Below are 9633 nucleotides of genomic sequence, written 5' to 3' on the forward strand. Positions count from 1 at the left end.
CTCTCGCACCCACCGGGCGGCCCGGAAGGGTGCGAGAGAGGCAGGCGGCGGGCTCCGCCATGCCCTACGCAAGCAGCTTGGCGACTCGTTACGCATTTGGGTTCGAGCGAAGTAGATCGATGGATGCCGTTCGAGTCGCGCTATCGACAAGTGTAGGCCCACGGTCCATGCCCTGCCTCGCTTCTCCAGTGGCTCGGTGGCCCCGGCGGCGTGCACTGCATTTATTGGAAATGTTTTGAATGGCGGCGCATGCTCGGCGACGGCATCTCGCTCCTGCGTGCTCCTCCACTGCAATACGTGTCGGGGTGGCTCGTGCATGCGGTGCCGCTACACTGCCCCCTTGTCCAAGACCGCATACAGCCCGCCGGACGACCGCACAGTGTGCTCGCAGTACAGTGCGCACACGGGCCGCCGCGCCGGCATGCACCCCACCGCGATGCCGCCAATGTTTCACCGCGGTACGAACCGGTCACGGGGAAAAGCCGGCGACGTGCACTACGGCGTCGTCGGGGACCCCGGCAGCCAGGACCCTGATGGCCTCGGGGCGACGTCCGTCGGCCTGCCTCACGGCCTGCTTGCCGTGAGAGCGACGAGCGCGGCGGTCGGCCAGCGGCGGCCTCGGACGCAGACTCGGACGCGGTCTCGGCTAATGGCGGGGGCAGTGCCGTCTCTCTCGCACCCACCGGGCACGCCCGGCACGCCCCGCGAGTGCGAGGGAGACGGAGCGACAACAGGCAGCGAGAGCCGAGTTGTTTGCCGCTAATGGGCTGTGGATGTGTGCATTGATTCCGGCGGGGCAGGGGGCGGGGGGCGGGCGAACGGTGTATACTCCTGTGGTCTCTCCCCTGGCCGCCCCTCGCCCCCTCCAGCCCGCCCCCACCCCCCGCCGTACCTTCCGTTGTTCTAAGAGGGCCGAGCCGGGCAATATGCCGCGGCTGTACATGGTCCCTACCAAGTCCCTTCACCGACTCCCCAAACAACTTTCCCACTCCCACCCCCGCCCTCTTCCCCCCCTCTCTCTCCCTCTCTCACGTGACCCTTCTGCATCCCCTTTTGCTGCTCCACTCGGGGAGAGTCTCTCGGAGAGCAGGCGAGAGGCAATATAGGCGCCCGTTGCTGGGCCACGCTCTCCCTCTTAATCGAATAAACTCGTCCAACCTGGCGTGCCTGCGCGCGCGCGCGCGCGCGCGTGTGTGTGTATGAGTGAGTGCAGTTCAAAATTAAAGTGTACCGCGCCGCCCTGCAAGGCTTTCGGCAAGTGCACCTCACTGTGAATCTGGACGTGGCGCGCCGTGGAGCAGGTCGGTGTCTCTGGACGCCGTTTCGCCTTCCCCCTCCCCTACACCCCATGCAACCCGTGTGTGCCTTTCCGATATTAGTCCATTTCCATACGGCGACTGGAGGCGCTGCCCTCCGCGAGGCTAATTCTGCCGCGCTAGGGGTGCCGCCCGTCCCGGCCCGTCCCGGCCCGGCCAAGCTAGGGGTGCCACCGCAGTGTTTGCCGAACGTGGCCCCGCATGCAGCCTGCTGGCGCAGGGCAGGGCGTGTCGAGGGATTGGCGCGTGCCTTTCATTTTTGGCCGCGATAGCCCGTGAGTGGCTTCGTGGCTGCGCGCGGCAGTCCAAGTGCCAACGGCGCCAACGGGGAGGGGCGGGCGGCAACCCTAACTCGCTGTTTGGCTGGAGTTGATTTTTACTGCCGTGCAAACGACGAGAGGCGAAACTCTGGTTGTTTCCTGCTGGTGCCTCGCCGAGGGCTTATCAGTCAGGCTGGAAGCAGTGAATTTCAGAATTACCGTCTTTGCTGACTTGAGCGCTCATGCATCCAAATTAGTTGCGGTCAAAGGCCTCCCTCGAGCCTGACTGTGATGAAGATCCTACGCTTGATGGCACCCCCTGGTATGGCTGTGACCGCTATGTTTGGGAGCAGTGGTCTCGCAAAAATGGTCAAAAAGTGGAATTTCAGAAAATCCGGTTTGCTGACTTTGAGGGGCACGGGGTCCAATTTAGTTGCGGTCAAAGGCCTCCCTCCACGCCTCACTATTATGAAGACCCCTCTTTCAGCCCCGCCTCGGGAAGGCTATGACCCTGCCAGTTTGGGAGCAGTGGTCTCGCAAAAATGGTCAAAAGGAGCCATGTCAGAAAAGTTCCGTTTTTGCGGACTGGGAGCGGTCGGTGGGTCCAATTTGCCGCGGAAGGCCGCCTCGACGCCTTACTATTAGAAGAGCCGATCTTTCGCTCCGCCGCGGGAAGACGTTTTTACCCTTTGTTTTGGGGGCAGGCCCCCGCGGAAATGGTCAAAAAGGAATGATTCCAGCCAAGTTACCGTTTCTTTCCGACTTTAGCGGACGCATCCATTTAGTCGCGGTCAAAGGTCCCGGGACGCCGACTAAGCAACCCTACACTTCATGCCCCGGGCCCCGCGAAAGCACCCCTGATAGTTCCGGGGGCGGTCTCACAAAAATGGCAAAAGTGAATGAACAGAAAATTACCATTTTAATGATTTCGGAGTCACGCATCCAATTAGTTGCGGTCAAAGGCCTCCCTCGACGCCTCCTATTATGAAGACCCTACTCTTTCATGCCCCGCCTCGGGAAGGCTTTGACCGCTGATAGTTTGGGAGCAGTGGTCTCGCAAAAATGGTCAAAAAGTGAATGAATTTCAGAAAATTACCGATTTTGCTGACTTTGAGCGGTCACTGCATCCAATTTAGCTTGCGGTCAAAGGCCTCCTCGACGCCTTACTATAAGAAGACCCTACTCTTTCATGCCCCGCCTCGGGAAGGCTTTGACCGCTGATAGTTTGGGAGCAGTGGTCTCGCAAAAATGGTCAAAAAGTGAATGAATTTCAGAAAATTACCGTTTTTGCTGACTTTGAGCGGTCACTGCATCCAATTTAGTTGCGGTCAAAGGCCTCCTCGACGCCTTACTATTATGAAGACCCTACTCTTTCATGCCCCGCCTCGGGAAGGCTTTGACCGCTGATAGTTTGGGAGCAGTGGTCTCGCAAAAATGGCCAAAAGTGATTGAATCCCCGAGAGTATGATTGTCATTTCATTGGATGATGTTGATTATTGCTCTGATTACCAACTAGACGTGCAATGATTATCTTGAGTTGGGTACCCCTTGAAGAGATCCGCGCGGGCTGGAACTCTTGTGTTGGCGCGTTCCTGGTAGGTGTTCCAGAGCCTCGCGGGGTGCTTGGCGGCCTGCTTCGCCTGCTTGCAGTGCAGCAGCGCGGCCCGCTGCACGGAGGCTGCGGGGGGCGCGACGTCGCGGCGGGGAAGGACTCCACGCTGCGCTGCGCCACTTCCCCCGGAGCGAGGCAGAGCGGGCAGGGCGAAGCGCCACCGCCAGGCTGCGGCACGGCGACGCCGAGGCGAGCGGCGAGCGGAGCCAGCGAGCCAGCCAGCCAGTGCGCTGCGGAGCTGGGAGCGGTGCGGTCGGGTCGAGCCGAACGCCGCGACGCCGCGCACCGAGTGGGCCGACCCGAGCCGAGCCGAGTTCGCTCGCGAGCGCGCGGGAACGACGCGGACCTAGTGCGGAGCACGCAGACGCCCCCACCGCGGAGCCGGCCTCGCCGGCCTCGTCCAGCGCCCCAGGTTGACGGCAGTCTCGCCGCCCTCCAGGACGCCGTCGTCGTCGTCGTCGTGGTCCCGGTGTGCCGGCGACGCGCCAAGCAGCGCCACAGGTGCACTCCAGCGCCGGCGGCAGCGACAAGCACCCCGTGATTGTCTCCCGGCGGCGGACGATCACAGTGTAGTGCGCGGCAGTGTCGATGAACTGACAGTGCATCATTAAAAGGATTACCCGCGCGGCGCGAAAAAAAAACCCAACGAAAAACAGTGTGGGGTCGGATTGTGTCGTGACTGTTGTGGTTGGCCGGGCCGCCGTTTCGGGAGAGGCGGCACGCCGAAGGAACTCTTCTCCGCTGGCAATGTGAGTCACCTGCGTTTTCACTGACGTTAAAAAAAAAAAGAAAAAACGGGTACCGCAAAGCGTTTCTCCCGCTAGTTGGGTGCGTAGTACGCGTCCCATCAACGTGAGAATGATTCAATTTAACTCTTTTCCGTAAAAACAAACCGATTTGAAATGATCACCGGGTCCCGCCCCCCGCCGGGCCGGCATGGTGACCGAAATTCGAGGTTGGCCTGATCGGAAACGGCGTCGTCGCTCGCTATTTGTCTGCATGAAACTCTCATCTTCTGGCCGGCCGGTGTCACCGTGTGTGTGTGTGTGTGCGCGTGTGTGTGCGTGCATGCGCTTACGCGGCGCCGGGGCCAATACGCTATGCAAATGCAGGCTAATCTTTGTGTCATTACTGGCCGCGGATGAGAGGGAATGCGCCGAATCCGCCGATCATACACACACACACACACACACACACACACACACACACACACACACACACACTCTCGACCGCATATTCGGAAACGGCGCCAAATTCGAATCCATCGCGTCTCCGCCAGGCTATGCCACGCCACCGATAATGCCCGGAATCAGATTCAAGTTACCGCATCGGGCGGCCGGACGCGCCGCGAAGGGCAGCGCATAGGGCAAACCCGGAATCGTTCCTCTTCCCGCAGCTCCACCCCACAGTGGACCAGAAGACCGGTGCAGGCGGCAAAAATTCGAGACGCGTTTTGAGCTCCATAGTCGCTAAATGGGACTCGAACCGATCGTGTGACCCCGCCAATGGATTGCTCTCCGGACGAGGAACCCATTGGTGGGGTCACACGTTCGGTTGGAGTCCCATTTAACGACTCTGGAGCTCGAAGCGCGTTTAGAGTTTCGGCCGACTGCGCCAGTCTTCTGGCACACTGCACCCCGGGGCTGGTAATTACACTAGTACGCACTCTTTTAAAGCGAAGCAAAACACGTCACCCTCTCTGCAGCAGCCAGGCAGCCAGGCAGCCAGCGCGGCGCCAGTCCGTCCGAAAAGTGGCGGGTAAACAGGGGCTGTGTCTTGGGACGGCCTGCCTGCCGCCAACCTCGTCTGCCCGGCGCGTTTCCCTGTTTATCTCGTGCTGTAATTAAGGCCTTTTGCTTGTGTACCCTTTCTTCGCTGCCCCGCTACGCGATGCTTCGCGCCGCGGCGGAAAGGCCAGCAATATGCAGCGGGGGGCTGGAAGGGCCAGTGTCTCCGCGAGAAGCTCGAGAAGTGCGAGCGCGAGTTGAGCATCCCGACAGTGGCGCGGGGCTCCCCCATATCGTAATGGGGCGGTAATCCGTCAGTGCTCTCCGTCTCTCTCGCACTCATCGGGTATGCTGGCAAGGGGAGCGAGAGGGAGAGACAGAGGCGCCTCTCGTGCTGCTCGCGCTGCTGCGGGTGTCCGGGGCTACCTTTAGTTACAAACTTGGCGCCGGGGCGGCGATCCGGCAGCCTGGCCGCTTTGTGCTGCCTTGATGTGACCCCAGCGCCGCGCCGCCCCGCCTCAGGCCCCCAGCAGTGTAGTGTCTGGCCTGGCCTAGCAAGCCTCCAGCCTTGCCTCCAGCCCTGGCTGCCCTGGTGCGGGGATAAGCCTGTGAACTGTGAATCAGTCACTCCCAAAACAGCCCAAAAATAGCAAAAAAAAAAAAAAAAAAATGCTGCACCCGCCGGTACTTGAACCCGGTCCGCTTGCGATGGATGTAATTTGATCCAGCCTCTTCGTTGCCTCCGCCTCGCGCTCGGCGTACGGAAACAGTATAGAGCCGCGAACTACAGCGGCGGCACGGCGCAAAAGCTCGGCCGCCGGAGGGGGGACGCGAACCCGCGACAGTCACGTTCAGTTGGGACACACGATTTTCGCAAATACGGGCAAAAGCGGCGTAATCTCCTTAGCCCAGGTGTATTTACTGTAAGCCCCTCCCCTCACGGCGCGCCGCGGCGGCTCTCCCGGTCCAACACCTGCCCGGTCGGTGGCCTAATTCGGGCCTATGGAGTCACGCGTCGCGCAGCCAGCCACTGTCAAAACCCTAGCCTCGTTTAGCTGGTCGAGTGCTGTTCGATAGAAATTTCGAGTTCAAACCGCGGCTGTAGTCGTGCGCGACTGCCTGCACTGCCCTCGAAGACGTGGGGCCTCACTGCTGTGATTCTGAGTACCTATGCGTCTCTCTCTCTCTCTCTCTCTCTCTCTCTCTCTCTCTCTCGGCGCCACTCGAGCCTAATTCGGCGCGCCTTCTGGAAATGTCTCGGAAGTGCTTTATTAGAAGGGAAGTGACCGGCCGTATCGACGAAACATAATGAAATCTACGCTCAAGTAGTGCCCCTTTCACTAACGAGGCAGCCGCCCCTCACGAGCCAATCCGGGGCGGCCGAAGCTCCGCAGTGAGTGAGGGTCGAGAGAAAAGGGAGAAAGCAGAAAAAATGGGGGGGGGAGGGAGTCGAACCGTCGCCCCTGCTCTAAACAGAGAGAGCACATGATCAGACATCAGCAGAATCTGGGCGAAATCCGCTTTTCCCCGCGCTCACAAAAGAAGAAATGTGAAAGGCAAGAAATATGGTGGAGGAACAGGGCGGGGGCGTGCGGGGAAGGTAGGCAAGAACTGTCTCATCGAGCAGCCGTCCGAAGCCGGTGTAAGCGGCGAAGTGTACCCCCCGGCCCAGGGAACCCTCGGGTACAACTCGCCTAGGACTAAGGTACCCGGGGGTACACAACGCCTAGGCTCAATGTACCCCGGGTACCTCAGGCCTGGGGGGTACACTGAGCCTAGGCGAGTTGTACCCCGGGTACAAAAAGCCTAGGCGAGTTGTACCCGGGTACAAAAAGCCTAGGTGAATTGTATCCTCCCTCATCCGAGGGGAGGATACAACTAGCCTAGGCGAATTGTACCCCGGAGTACAAAAAGCCTAGGCGAATTGTACCCCGGGGTACAAAAAGCCTAGGCGAATTGTACCCCGGGGTACAAAAAGCCTAGGCGAATTGTATCCTCTCTCGCCGAGGGAGGATGCAACAAGACGAGGGGATTTATATTCTTCCCCGGCAGGATTGTGATGCGTCAATGGTTGGTTTTTAATTGAACCGACGGAAGACTTCTAAAACTGAATTGTCCTACCAATCCTAACCAAACCTAAGGGGCTCGTGACAGATCTTACTCTACTCGCGACAGATCTGATTCTCAAAAGAAATCGTACGACCTTTCCTAACCAAACCTAACGGGCTCCCCTTGGATGAAGGAGGATACAATTTGCCTAGGCTTTTTGTACCCCGGGGTACAATTCGCCTAGGCTTTTTGTACCGGGTCAACGCAGGGTACGAGGAAAATTCGCCTAGGCTAGTTGTATCCTCCCCTCGGATGAGGGAGGATACAATTCACCTAGGCTTTTTGTACCCCGGGTACAACTCGCCTAGGCTTTTTGTACCCAGGGTACAACTCGCCTAGGCTCAGTGTACCCCCCAGACCTGAGGTACCCGGGGTACATTGAGCCTAGGCGTTGTGTACCCCCGAGTACCTTGGTCCTAGGCGAGATGTACCCGAGGGTTCCCTGGGCCGGGGGTACACTTGTCCGCCGACACCGGCGCGTTTTTGCAGGGAGTGTCCCCGTCTTGGAGGACGCTCACTCCGATACCTGGAAAGGGGGGGGGGGGGTGCACTGCGTCGCTGTGAATCGCCGCGAATCGGGGAAGCAATCCCAACTCAGACTCGGAACCCTCATTAACAGTGGAGTAGCATTCCGAATAGAATGCCTTATTTAAGGAGACTTGTCAGCGGGCTCATCGCGTGTTGGCTTGCAAAATTAACAGTGTCGACCCAAGGACCTGATTATGTAGGTTACACCCGTCCCACCTGGAGCACTGCAAATTTTTCGAGCGTAAGAGGGACCACTCAGCTGTAGAAGTGAGAAGAAAAACAGCTCAGACAACCACGAAACACATTCAGAGACGCTTTCGAAACGCGAAGTATTTTCCCGCCATGAATGAGTCAAAGGGCTGTCGCAGCACTTGTACGGCGCCGCAGCAGGTGGCTGGGAGAGAGAGAGAGAAAGAGAGAGAGGCGATAAAAAAGAGAGAGGCGAGATGATTGGGAACAGCGGAGGGGGGCAAATCTGGCGCCGCCGCAGCCCGACATCATCTATCCGATACACATTTCCTCCGTGTATAGCCTTTTCTTTTCGTTGTGTTCTCTCTCTCTCTCTCTTGCTCTCTTTTTCTCCGATATGTGTCTGGACGACGCGGGCCGCACGGCAACCACTGCGACGATGAGCATAAACATGCAAAGCGCGGAGCAACGCGTCTGTCTCGGCGTCTAGTCTCTCTCTCTCTCTCTCTCTCTCTCTCTCTCTCTCTCTCTCTCTCTCTCTCTCTCTCTCTCTCTCTCTCTCTCTCTCTCTCTCTCTCCCCCGCACTCTCTGCTCCGGTACACATTTCCGATGCGGCATCGCTCCGAGCCATCATAACGGGGGAGGATGCCGCCAAAAAAATAAAAACAAATAAAATAGAAAATAGAAAGCATGTGAATGCCGGCGAGTCGTTGAAGATTTTTGTCGTGGCGGTGGCGGTGCTGCCTCGCCTCCCTCGAGGCTGTCGTCGTGGCCGTCGTCGCCGGCGGCGGTCGGTCGGTCGGCCGGTCTGTTTGCCGGCCGTCAGCCGCAGGGCCGCGCCCCTCCCCGCCCTGCAGTGCCGTCTGTGGTCCACCCTCAACGCACGGTCCGCCCAGTGTAAATCGGCATCACTCGCGGATCAAAGCCGCGGACACACCGTGAAACGCTCCCCGCCTCGGGAAACGCAAACGCCACTGTCCTGTCCGTCCTTCAAAAAACGCGCTGCTGGACTTGACCCGCTCCCGCGCAGCTCGCCGCCAGAATCGCTCCGCGCTGCACACTTTTTCTCTTTTTTCCCTCTTTTCTTCCCTTTCTTCCCCGCCGCATTCGCGGATCTTTTGCTCGTGGCTGCAGCGCGGCTGCAGCGCCGTGCTCTTACCTTGTCTCTGCGACTTCCACCCCAGTGACCCAGCGAGCCCGTTGGCCTCCCCTCCTCCCTTCCTCCCTCCCCTCCCCTCCCCCCAGGCCTCACTGGCCTTGCTGGAGACACTATCATCCCTAATTGGGAAGGCTGTGCCACTGGCAGCGCCACTGACCACCACAAACCTTTCAATGACACACACACTCACACACACACACAGACGCGGAGGCCTGGCGATAGTTGCAGCAGCGAAGGCCAGGCAGGCCGGCCAGGGCAGCACAGATCCTCCTCCAATCCACTTACCCAGCCCCTCCCGCGCGCCGCTGTTCCGCTTTGGCTTTCATCAGACGTTGCGGAAGAAAAACCAAAGGGGCGTGCAGTGGTGCGCGCACACACACACACACACACACACACACACACACAGAGCCACCATTTCACACAGGCACAGGTTTTTGGTTCGTAAAAGAAAATAATGAAGCTACCGGGTGCGCTTTGCACGTGTGTGTGAGTGTGTGTGTGTGTGTGTGTGGCCGTTTTGTCGTGCCTTATCTGCCGGCCGGGCCACGCGCGCGGACGCACGCGCACGACGCGCCTCGCGACGCCACGCGCGATAATGCATGTCGCTGCGCTGTAAATGATTCCCCCCCCCCGTCCTTTATCGCCGATTGATGAAATTAGCCGCCTCGGCCGGTCTTCCCGCCGGCCGGTCTTCCCCGACAGTGTGCCCGAGGCGTCCGGCATCCGAACGTT

General features: G+C 59.3%; 1 protein-coding gene across 1 annotated transcript in view; it reads left to right on the top strand.

Moving 5' to 3' along the window:
- Positions 1-3525: 3525 nt before the first annotated feature.
- LOC117640291 (discoidin domain-containing receptor 2-like) overlaps positions 3526-9633 on the top strand; it is a 61980-nt gene continuing 55872 nt past the window's right edge. The window contains exon 1 of the mRNA XM_034376659.1: positions 3526-3937. The gene's annotated coding sequence lies outside the window, so the exon portion shown is untranslated. The remainder of the gene's footprint in view (positions 3938-9633) is intronic.

Source organism: Thrips palmi, unplaced genomic scaffold (genome assembly GCF_012932325.1).
Source record: "Thrips palmi isolate BJ-2018 unplaced genomic scaffold, TpBJ-2018v1 HiC_scaffold_12, whole genome shotgun sequence".
NCBI lineage: Eukaryota > Metazoa > Arthropoda > Insecta > Thysanoptera > Thripidae > Thrips > Thrips palmi.